This window comes from Mesoplodon densirostris, chromosome 2 (genome assembly GCF_025265405.1).
Source record: "Mesoplodon densirostris isolate mMesDen1 chromosome 2, mMesDen1 primary haplotype, whole genome shotgun sequence".
Classification (NCBI taxonomy): domain Eukaryota; kingdom Metazoa; phylum Chordata; class Mammalia; order Artiodactyla; family Ziphiidae; genus Mesoplodon; species Mesoplodon densirostris.
Window position 1 is genome coordinate 77,866,511 of NC_082662.1, and position 12,185 is coordinate 77,878,695.

The 12,185-nt window shown below is 39.6% G+C and overlaps 1 pseudogene; it reads left to right on the forward strand.

The window, feature by feature from the left end:
• Window positions 1-5,896: 5,896 nt before the first annotated feature.
• LOC132503245 (uncharacterized) lies at window positions 5,897-7,039 on the forward strand (annotated as a pseudogene).
• The last annotated feature ends 5,146 nt before the right edge of the window (window positions 7,040-12,185 follow it).

Below are 12,185 nucleotides of genomic sequence, written 5' to 3' on the forward strand. Positions count from 1 at the left end.
AACATCAAAGATCACTGATCACAGATCACCATAACGTATATAACAATGATTTTATATTAAAAGTTTTTGAAACACTGTGTCACCAAAATGTGACACAGACACAAAGTGAGCAAACGTTATTGGAAAAATCACACTTGACACAGGATTGATACAAAACTTTAATTTGTAAAAAATGCACTATCTGAAAAGTGCAATAAAGCAAAGCATGATAAAGCAAGGTATGTCTGTATTGCTTTTGGTATACATAGTCATTGCGTATTGCCAGAAATAGTGTATGTTTTGCTTAAGACTTAAAAATACTGTAATTTTTTAAATGTATAGGAGTTCAGGTCTTCCATCCTATTTTTTTTAAATGGCAGAATCCCTTACATTTCCAAAGTCAGTTATGGGGGTAAGATGACCTGCCTATCAAATGGACAACCAAAATTATTACTGATGACAAAAAGAATAGAAAACATCCATTGAAATGCAATTACACTTTAATCATTAGTGAGACCTTGTGATCTCCACATCTGGATATAGGTCATACGAGCCTTATATTTAACATGTACATGGTAACAGAACACAGAACTGCCCTCTCAAACCTACTTCAGGAAAGAACTCATCTGGCAGCATGCACCATAGTTTATTAAGCTGCTGCCTGACTTTCATATATGCTCAGCTTTAAGCAAGACTATGTTTGCATATATCCATGGGACTAGTGACCTTCAACAGATGTCAACACTGAACTGAAAATACATAGTAAATCAAATAAAAGTAAATATTACTTATGGGAAATCTTATTTCAAGTTAATCAGATTATATGCAGGAACATATCAACTCTATAAGATTAAAAACTTAATAAAACAGAACTACCTCATGTCCCTTTCAAATATAAAATCAGTAAAACTGACACTAGTTTTCAAACTCAAGTTACCCTCAACATACCAAGATGGGAATTGGCTAAGCTCATTCAGAGGCTGAACCACCACTGCATGAGCTGTGAGCAAACTGAGATTTCTATCCTTGAGCGGCTGCTGGTGTGCAAATACAGGATTCTGAAATTCTTTTTACCTAAAGAACTGATTGCGGGCTTCCCTGGTGGCGCAGTGGTTGAGAGTCCGCCTGCTGATGCAGGGGACACGGGTTTGTGCCCCGGTCCGGGAAGATCCCACATGCCGCAGAGCAGCTGGGCCCGTGAGCCATGGCCACTAAGCCTGCACGTCCGGAGCCTGTGCTCCACAACGGGAGAGGCCACAACAGTGAGAGGCACGCGTACCGCAAAAAAAAAAAAAAAAAAAAAAAGGAACTGATTGCATTTCTAGGAGGAATGCGTTTGGTTAGATGAGATGACAATAAACAACTGCCTTGGGTTAGCACAAATTTAGGGTGATTCTTTGTCCACAGTTTTCGTCTTAGATATGCTCCTGAGTTCAGCATGTTTGTGTGTCAAATGGATGTTTGTGAAATGCTGTCACCCACTGGCAATTAGGAGAATTCAACCTTTGGCCTAATGTCATATATATATATCTCAGAAGAGAATGTTATACATATATATGTATCTCAGAAGAATTCTTCAAGAAAAATACCAACACAAAGTCTGAAAGTCAGCATTTGTTCTCCAAATGTCCACATTGTCCACATGTATTTACTTAAAGCTTTATAATTCTTAAATTTTTGAAAGAAAAGTGATGAATTTCTGCCATGCCACAATATTACAAAGCCTAAATTAATACAGTAGATGTCATGCTTAGATGAAAGAACTGAGGAACATCATGATTAAGAAAACAAGTTCTGTAGATAGACCTTACCAGTCACGTAAGCTTTCTGTGTCTCTGTGATCCGTGAAGTGGGATAATTACACTTACTTCACAGGGTTGTTATATAAGATAACATATGCCAAGTAGTTAGGACACTGCCTGACTCACAGTAGTAAATGCAGTGTTACCAAAATATCCTTATAAATAATTTAAATTCCAGAAAATGAATGACTGAATACTCAATCTGAATTGTCTTTGTTACCGTCGTATGTGTTCAAGGGGATGTCTGGGGGCTAGCAGTCCAAAGCCTTGCACATCTTGAAAACTAAAGATTTACTGGTCCACTATCACTGCACCCCATAAATGATCTGAGGAGAATCTTAAAAATCTAGGATTCTACAGGACTCCCGGTTTCTATTTGCAAGTCCAATCCAATGCTTGTGCCTTAGTTTGGGAAAGTCAACCCTGTTTCTAAAACAGGGTGCAGAGTACCCTTAACAGGGAACAGAGGGTTGTCTACTAGAGGGCATTTTCTCAGCAACTTAGTGGATGTTCAAAGCCAAATCAGTGTAGCCCAAGTCTGGTGCCAAAGAAAAATTTCACTCATGTGTTAGGCCTATTTGAATTATAATCCAGTTGGCTCTGAATATCAGAATCAAGATTCCAATGACACACTGATCAAACTGTCATAATTCGCGAGACTAGAAAAAAATCTTTTACACACATTGTGTTTAAAAATTTGTTCAAAAGTTTGTCTTGCTATCATACGTTGCATTTGGCAATAGCTTTGTTAGGTCCAATAAAAACTATTCACTAGAGTTTAAAGCATTTAAATATGGCTGCTTTGAATGTTTTTGCAGCCACAGCTGGTGCCAATGTGTTGATAAAAAGTCATTCAGGAAAGCAAGTCTAAGAATATAATTGGGATTGATATTCTCTCCAGGCCAGGTGTGTAGATCAAATGTCAAGCTATACTGCCAGTTCTGATGCATAATTAAGAGAGACTTGGACATTTAGCACTTGGAAGCATGTAACTGAATAAAGAAAATTAAACACAATTTTTAGAAGCTTATCATGTGCTCTCTTCCACTGGTTTCCATCACTGAGATTATAGGACAAGTGGTTTTGTGCTACCTCCCCCCTTCTACCTGCTGGCAAACAAAATTAGTTAATGCTATTCCTGTTTGTTTAATATGTACAGCTTACAAAGTACTTTCACATGCATTGCTCATTTAACCCTCACATCCACATAAAATAGAATTTGTGAAACTAGCAAGGAAAGCATTACTATTAAAATTTTAAGAGCTAAGACAGGTAAAGTGATCTATACAAAAATGTAGCAATAAGCATACAGAAATACACCCAGAACTTCCTCTTGAAGTGGCCCAAATGTCAGAACAGCTACAAAAATTACGGCCACTCTGGGACTCAGCAAACATCTAGAGAACTTTGCCTCACACCACTGGTAGCCAGACCAGCTGCAGAGATACCAAGGAACAAGATTGGATTGGAATGGGCTTCAGAAGCCCACTCCTCTTGTCAAGACCAGTGGACTGTAGGCTAATTCTTGGGATCTGAAAGTAAAAGTGAATGTCAATTCTGGGGTATTGGGTTAAGGTACAATGGTATAATCCAGTGGGTAGAGCTAAGAGTACTTCTAGCATCATCCAACAGTTAAAATAATGCTGATACTGTCAACTAAAGAAAAAAATGTTCAGCATCTGCCTTTGCTTATAGGTCTCAAATACTTCCAAACCATATGTGGATTTAACATGGATTTGATGATACTGTATAGCTGTTTTTTGATTTCTTGGTTGCTTTTTTTTTTTTTTTTTGCATTCTGGAAAGAGAACATGAAAGACCAAATGAAAAGAATTATTGCCAGAAAAATGTTTTAGTTCATCTTTCTTTTGAAAACACTGGATTCATGAGCTCAATCTTATTTCATTGTGTTTATAATTTCCTGATGTTTTTACTTAATTTTGCTTAAAGTGCATATAACTGGATGCCTACAAATTATTCTCATAAACTCATCCATAAATGACTCAATACATGGCAGGAAAGTAGGTTTATATATAAAATATCCAATCAATGTCAGAGTCATTAGATTCCTGAGCAACTAACAAAAGGAACACTGAGATCCTATAGGAACAGGGTTGCATACACTCAGTAGTCCCCCTTTATTCCTGTAACACATCCAAAGGCAGCGGGAAGTATAGGAAACAAAAATTCAAACCTATATTTGATGGAACCAGCTCAGACTCCAAAATATTTGTAAATTTCACCAAAAGCAACTGAGTTTGCACAGAAGCCCCATGGGAGGAGACAGAGAGCACAGCAGGAGACAGAGGGCACAGCAGTGGCAAATATCAGAAATTCACAAACAAACAAACAAAAACACTTCCTGAAGTTCAGAGACACGTTCTAAGGGGCAGAAGCTATATCCCTTGCCTGAACCCACAAGGTGCAAGAATGGAGATGAGATGAATATCAAAAGAAGCCCCCTTGAAGCTGGTTCATTCAGAGAAAGAGAGGAATCATGGATAGCTAAAAACCATACAGATAAGCTATATTCACAGAAGCTTTAAAAAAATTAAAAAAAAACACTAGTCAGCTAATAAGTGGAGAGTATTTGTTAAAACCACCGATGTGGAAGATCATCCTGGCCTCTTCCCACCTTAGGAAAGTTTTGCAAAGAGCTGATATAGGAAAATTCAATACATTCCTGAAGAATCTCTGTATGAATCAAAATTCAATACATTCAATAAGGAAAATTTAATAAATAGCACAGCATCAATACAAAGATGCTATAAAAACAAGGAATAAAGTGGCAAATTTATTAACAGAGAAAACCATTCACCAGAGCAATACTGCCACAGAGCATATAAAGTTGTGAATGTAAAGGTTTGCCATGAATTAATAAAAACAACCTCCTTTATAAGAGAAAGCCACAAAACAAAAATGCAAGATCTTAAGAAGGAAATATTGAGAAAGAGAAGATGAAGCATGAGCTCTAAGAACTGAGGGGAGAAGTAGAGGAATAAACTAAAACCACCACAGAAATTAGAATAAGACTGAAGAAAGATCAGAGGCAACATATTATGGAAAATATACAAGGGATATAGGAGATAAAATTAGAACAGCACATGCAGTAAAATAAAAATAAAGGAAGAACTAAGAAGGACTGAGAGAAAATGAGAGCTATAGATGACAGGTATAGGAGATCCAACACACACAGAACTAGAATCCCTAAGAAAATCTAAATGATGGAACAGAACAAATACTTAAAGACATAATTCAAGTAAACTCTATATAATGAAAGGCCACAGACTGTGCTTTCACCATTTTGTGTGAACTTACACAAAACAGTCAACATGGAGACATAATCTAGCATATTTACCTGTCTTCAAAGATAAAGAAAGAACACTTTTGGCGATCAGGCAAAAAGATCAAGTGTGTTATAAAGAAGGAAATAATCAGGGTGATCTTGGATTTCTCCAGAGTAATATTCATCACCAGAAAATGTAACAAAATTTAGAAAATACTGAGGGAAAGAAAGCAAGAACTGAGGATTTAACATCAAATCAAACAGGGCTTTAAATTTACAGGCTACAGACAACAGGTTACAACATGCAAGAATTTAGAGAATATTGTTCCCATTCTTTCTTGACTAAACTTCTGAAGACAAAGGACTGGCCATGAGTTTTAATATACTTAAATGTGAACTAAAACTAAAACAAGTGTGGAGATTAGAGTGATGTAAGAGAACGTAAATACTGTATGCCTTAACAAAGTAGAAATTATACCATTAACAAAAATTGCAAGAAAAAGGGGGAAAATGTGGGAGGAAAAGTACATAGATTCCCTTGGGTAGTATCTGTAGTAAAAGGATATCATTTAAAGAACATGCTATGTAATATCTGTATTAATATTTAACAATACAAAGGTAAATTCTAAAGCCAGGTGATGGAGACAAGCTAGGGAAAGAGGAAAAATAGGAAAGCTTTTAATTTTATCATTGCTCATAAAACAGAACTAATAGACAATGTCCAAGTTTATGAAGAACTAAAAATATTAAACAATGCTATAATCACAAAGTAATAGAACAAAATGGCAAACCTTTCTCAATCTCAGTAGAACCACATTTAGAAAGCAAAATGAAGAAAACAGAAAACAGGCCTTCTGCTACACGGCCTTCTCTCTCCCAGCCTGCACCTGTGCTTCCCTAAAATCAGCTGACAGAGGGAGAGAAGACCCAGCCCTGGCTGACAGATGGTTCTGCACAGTATGCAAGCACCACTAGAAAGTGGACAGTTGCAGCACTGCAGCCCCTTTCTGGGATATCCCTGAAGGACAGCAGTGAATAGAAATCCTCCCAGTGAGCAGAACTTTGAGCTGTGTACCTGGTTGTTCACTTTCCTTGGAAGGGGAAATGGCCAGATGTACAATTGTACACAGATTCATGGGCTGGCTGGTTGGTCAGGAACTTGGTAAGAACATGATTGGAAAATTGGTGATGGGGAAATTTGATGAAAAAGGTATGTGGATATATCTCTCTGAATGAACAAAAATCCCCATGAAGAAGTTGTGTCCCATGTGAATACTCACCAAAGGGTGACCTTAGCAGAGAAGAATTGTAATAATCAAGGGGATAAGATGACCCATTTTATAGATACCAGTCAGTCTCTTTCCCCAGCCACCCCTGTCATTGCCCAGTGGGCTCATGAACAAGGTGCCTATGGTGGCAGGAATGGAGGTTATGCATCAGCTCAGCATCATAGACTTCTACTCACCAAGGCCAACCTGGCTATGGCCATCGCTGAGTATCCAATCTGCTAGCAGTAGAGACTAACACTGAGTACCCAATATGACACCATTCACTGGGGTGATTAGACAGCTATTTGATGGCAGGTCGATTACACTGTATGACATCCATTATGAAAGGGACAATGATTTGCTCTTAGTGGAATAGATATTCACTCTAGATATGGACTTGCCTTTTCTGCATGCAATACTTCTGCCAAAATTACATTCCATGGATTTATAGAATGCCTTATCCACCAGCATGGTACTGAACATGGTATTGCTTCTGATCAAGAAACTCACTTCACAGCAAAACAGTGAGGCAATGGGAACATGTTCATGGCATTCACTATTCTTACCATGTTCCCCACCATCCTAAAGCAGCTGGCCTGATAAAATGGTGGCATGAGCTTTTGAAAACCCAGTTATAGCATGAGCTAGGTGAAGATACATTGCTGGGGTGTGGCAAAATTCTCCAGAAGGTTGATAGGCTCTGAAAAAGAAAGAAAGGAAAAAAGGAACAGAAGGTGATGGGAGGGGAGGGGAGGGAAAGAGAAAGCAAAGGTTTCAATCTAATATCAGAGAAGGTAGAACACTCAGGTTAAAAAGCATTAAATGAAGCAAAGAAGGAAACTATAACTTTATAATACCAAGCGTAATTCACAGTAAAGATATAACATGTATGATTATTTATGTACCAAGTAATTAGAGGTTACACAAGGAGAAACAAAAACCTACTAACAATAGGAAATGTAATTCACCTCTCTCAGGCCATGACAGATCAAGAGGGAAAAAAATTAACTAAGAATATGATATAGAAAACCTAATACAATTAATTAGACCAATCTGATTATAAAAATCACACCATGGGCTTCCCTGGTGGCGCAGTGGTTGAGAGTCTGCCTGCCAATGCAGGGGACACGGGTTCGTGCCCCGGTCCGGGAAGATCTCACATGCTGCGGAGTGGCTGGGCCCGTGAGCCATGGCCGCTGGGCCTGCGCGTCCAGAGCCTGTGCTCCACAATGGGAGAGGCCACAACAGTGAGAGGCCCGCGTACCACCAAAAAAAAAAAAAAAAAAAAATCACACCCTATATCCTAATAAAAAGAGTTTATACCTTCTGTTTAAGTGCCCATGAAACATTCACAGAAGCTGATTATACACTAATATCAAAAAAAACTTCAATACATTACAAAAAGTAGAAATAGTACAAACAACATTCTCTGATCAATATGCAATATGACAAATTAACAATAAAATCAGAAAATAGAAAGCTTATATCTATTGAAATTTTTAAAGACTCACTTAAAAGAACTCTTGAATCAAAGAGGAAAACTCAAAACTAAAATTGCAGAACATCTGGAAAAAAATAAGAAAACTACACATTACTAACACAATTCTGAGGAAAATCATAGCCTTAAAATAGTTCTACTATAAGCATGAAAGAATGAAAATACATAAATTCAGCATTCATTTTAAGAAGTTAGAAAAGAAACAAAACAAAATGAAGGAAAGCCAAAGGAAGGAATCAATAAAGATAAAAGGAGAACTTAAGAAGATGGAGACTTCCGGGGAAGATGGCGGAAGAGTAAGACGCACAGATCACCTTCCTCCCCACAAATACACCAGAAATACAGCTACACGTGGAACAACTCCTACAGAACACTACTGAATGCTGGCAGAAGACCTCAGACCTCCCAAAAGGCAAGAAATTCCCCACGTACCTGGGTAGGGACGGGACCTGCACCAGTGGGAGGGAGCCGTGAAGGAGGAAAGGTTTCCATACACTAGGAAGACCTTTCGTGGGCAGAGACTGCAGGTGGCGGAGGCAGAAAGTTTCCGAATCGCGGAGGAGAGCACAGCAACAGGGGTGCAGAGGGCACAGTGGAGAGATTTCCACACAGAGGATCGGTGCTGACCAGCGCTCATCAGCCCGAGAGGCTTGTCTGCTCACCCCCCGGGGCAGGGAGGGCTGGGAGCTGAGGCTCGGGTTGCGGTCGGAGCGCAGGGAGACGACTGGGGCTGGCAGCGTGAACACAGCCTGAAGGGGCTAATGCACCACAGCTAGCAGGGAGGGAGTCCGGGAAAAAGTCTGACCTGTCAAAGAGGCAACAGACTTTTTCTTCCCTCTTTGTTTCCTGGTGCGCGAGGAGAGGGAATTAAGAGCGCTGCGTAAAGGAGCACCAGAGACAGGCACGAGCCGTGGCTGAAAGCGCAGACCACAGAGACGGGTGTGGAACGCTGGGGCTACTGCTGCCGCCACCAAGAGGCCTGTGTGCGAGCGCAGGTCACTGTCCATGCCCCCCAACCGGGGAGCCTGTGCAGCCCGTCACTGCCGGGGTCCCGGGATCCAGGGACAGCTTCTCCGGGAGAGCGCACGGCACGCCTCAGGCTGGTGCAACGTCACGCCGGCCTCTGCCGCAGGCTCGCCCCGCACTCCGTGCCCCTCCCTCGCCCACGACCTGAGTGAGCAAGAGTCTCCGAAGTGGCTGCTCCTTTAACCCTGTCCTGTCTGAGTGAAGAACAAATGCCCTCCGGGAACCTACACGGAGAGGCGGGGCCAAATCCAAAGCTGAGACCCGGGAGCTGTGAGAACAAAGAAGATAAAGGGAAATCTCTCAGCAGCCTCAGAAGCAGCGGATTAAAGCTCCACAATCAACTTGATGTACCCTGCATCTGTGGAATACATGAATAGACAACAAATCATCCCAAATTGAGGAGCCATGTGAATGAAAGTTTCTTGGTGCTGCAGCCAGGAGTCAGTGCTGAGCCTCTGAGGTGGGAGAGCCAACTTCAGGACACTGGTCCACAAGACCCCTCCCAGCTCAACGTAATATCAAATGGCAAAAATCTTCCAGAGATCTCCATCTCAACATCAGCACCAGCTTCACTCAACGACCAGCAAGGTACAGTGCTGGACACCCTATGCCAAACAAATAGCAAGACAGGAACACAACGCCACCCATTAGCAGAGAGGCTGCCTAAAATCATAAAAAGTCCACAGACACCCCAAAGCACACCACCAGATGTGGACCTGCCCACCAGAAAGACAAGATACAGCATCATCCACCAGAATACAGGCACTAGTCCCCTCCACCAGGAAGCCTACACAACCCACAACCAACCTTAGCCACTGGGGACAGACACCAAAAACAACGAGAACTACGAACCTGCAGACTGCAAAAAGGAGACCCGAAACACAGTAAGATAAGCAAAATGAGAAGACACAAAAACACACAGCAGGTGAGGGTGCAAGATAAAAACCCACCAGACCTAACAAATGAAGAGGAACTAGGCAGTCTACCTGAAAAAGAATTCAGAATAATGATAGTAAAGATGATCCAAAATCTTGGAAATAGAATAGACAAAATGCAAGAAACAGTTAACAAGGACCTAGAAGAACTAAAGGTGAAACAAGCAATGATGAACAACACAATAAATGAAATTAAAAATACTCTAGATGGGATCAATAGCAGAATAACTGAGGCAAAAGAACAGACCAGTGACGTGGAAGATAAAATAGTGGAAATAACTACTACAGAGCAGAAAAAAGAAAAAAGAAGGAAAAGAACTGAGGACAGTCTCAGAGACCTCTGGGATAACATTAAATGCACCAACATTCTAATTATGGGGGTTCCAGAAGAAGAAGAGAAAAAGAAAGGGACTGAGAAAATATTTGAAGAGATTATAGTTGAAAACTTCCCTAATATGGGAAAGGAAATAGTTAATCAAGTCCAGGAGGCACAGAGAGTCCCATACAGGTTAAATCCAAGAAGAAATACGCCAAGACACATATTAATCAAACTGTCAAAAATTAAACACAAAGAAATCATATTAAAAGCAGCAAGGCAAAAACAACAAATAACACACAAGGGAATCCCCATCAGGTTAACAGCTGATCTCTCACCAGAAACTCTGCAAGCCAGAAGGGACTGGCAGGACATATTTAAAGAGATGAAGGAGAAAAACCTGCAACCAAGATTACTCTACCCAGCAAGGATCTCATTCAGATTTGATGGAGAAATTAAAACGTTTACAGACAAGCAAAGGCTGAGAGAGTTCAACACCACCAAACCAGCTTTACAACAAATGCTAAAGGAACTTCTCTAGGCAAGAAACACAACAGAAGGAAACGACTTACAATAACAAACCCAAAACAATTAAGACAATGGGAATAGGAATATACATATCGATAATTACCTTAAATGTAAATGGACTAAATGCTCCCACCAAAAGACACAGATTGGCTGAATGGATACAAAAACAAGACCCATATATATGCTGTCAACAAGAGACCCACTTCAGACCTAGAGACACATACAGACTGAAAGTAAGGGGATAAAAAAGATATTCCATGCAAATGGAAACCAAAAGAAAGCTGGAGTAGCAATTCTCATATCAGACAAAATAGACTTTAAAATAAAGACTAGGAGAAGAGACAAAGAAGGACACTACATAATGATCAACGGATCGATCCAAGAAGAAGATATAACAATTGTAAATATTTATGCACCCAACATAGGAGCAGCTCAATACATAAGGCAAATACTAACAGCCATAAAAGGGGAAATTGACAGTAACACATTCATACTAGGGGACTTTTAACACCCCACTTTCACCAATGGACAGATCATCCAAAATGAAAATAAATAAGGAAACACTAGCTTTAAATGATACATTAAACAAGATGGACTTAATTGATATTGATAGGACATTCCATCTAAAAACAACAGAAGACACATTTTTCTCAAGTGATCATGGAACATTCTCCATGATAGTTCATATCTTGGGTCACAAATCAAGCCTTGGTAAATTTAAGAAAATTGAAATTGTATCAAGTATCTTTTCCAACCATAACGCTATGAGACTAGATATCAACTACCGGAAAAGATCTGTAAAAAATACAAACACATGGAGGCTAAACAATACACTACTTAATAATGAAGTGATCATTGAAGAAATCAGAGAGGAAATTAAAAAATACCTAGAAACAAATGACAATGGAGACAGGACGAACCAAAACCTATACGATGCAGCAAAAGCAGTTCTCAGAGGGAAGTTTATAGCAATACAATCCCACCTTAAGAAACAGGAAACATCTCGAATACACAACGTAACCTTGCACCTAAAGCAATTAGAGAAAGAAGAACAAAAACACCCCAAAGTTAGCAGAAGGAAAGAAATCATAAAAATCAGATCAGAAATAAATGAAAAAGAAATGAAGGAAACGAGAGCAAAGATCAATAAAACTAAAATCTGGTTCTTTGAGAAGATAAATAAAATTGATAAACCATTAGCCAGACTCATCAAGAAAAACAGGGAGAAGACTCAAATCAATAGAATTAGGAATGAAAAAGGAGAAGTAACAACTGACACTGCAGAAATACAAAAGATCTTGAGAGATTACTACAAGCAACTCTATGCCAATAAAATGGACAACCTGGAAGAAATGGACAAATTCTTAGAAATGCACAACCTGCCAAGACTGAATCAGGAAGAAATAGAAAATATGAGCAGACCAATCACAAGCACTGAAATTGAAACTGTGATAAAAAATCTTCCAACAAACAAAAGCCCAGGACCAGATGGCTTCACAGGTGAATTCTATCAAATATTTAGAGAAGAGCTAACACCTATCCTTCTC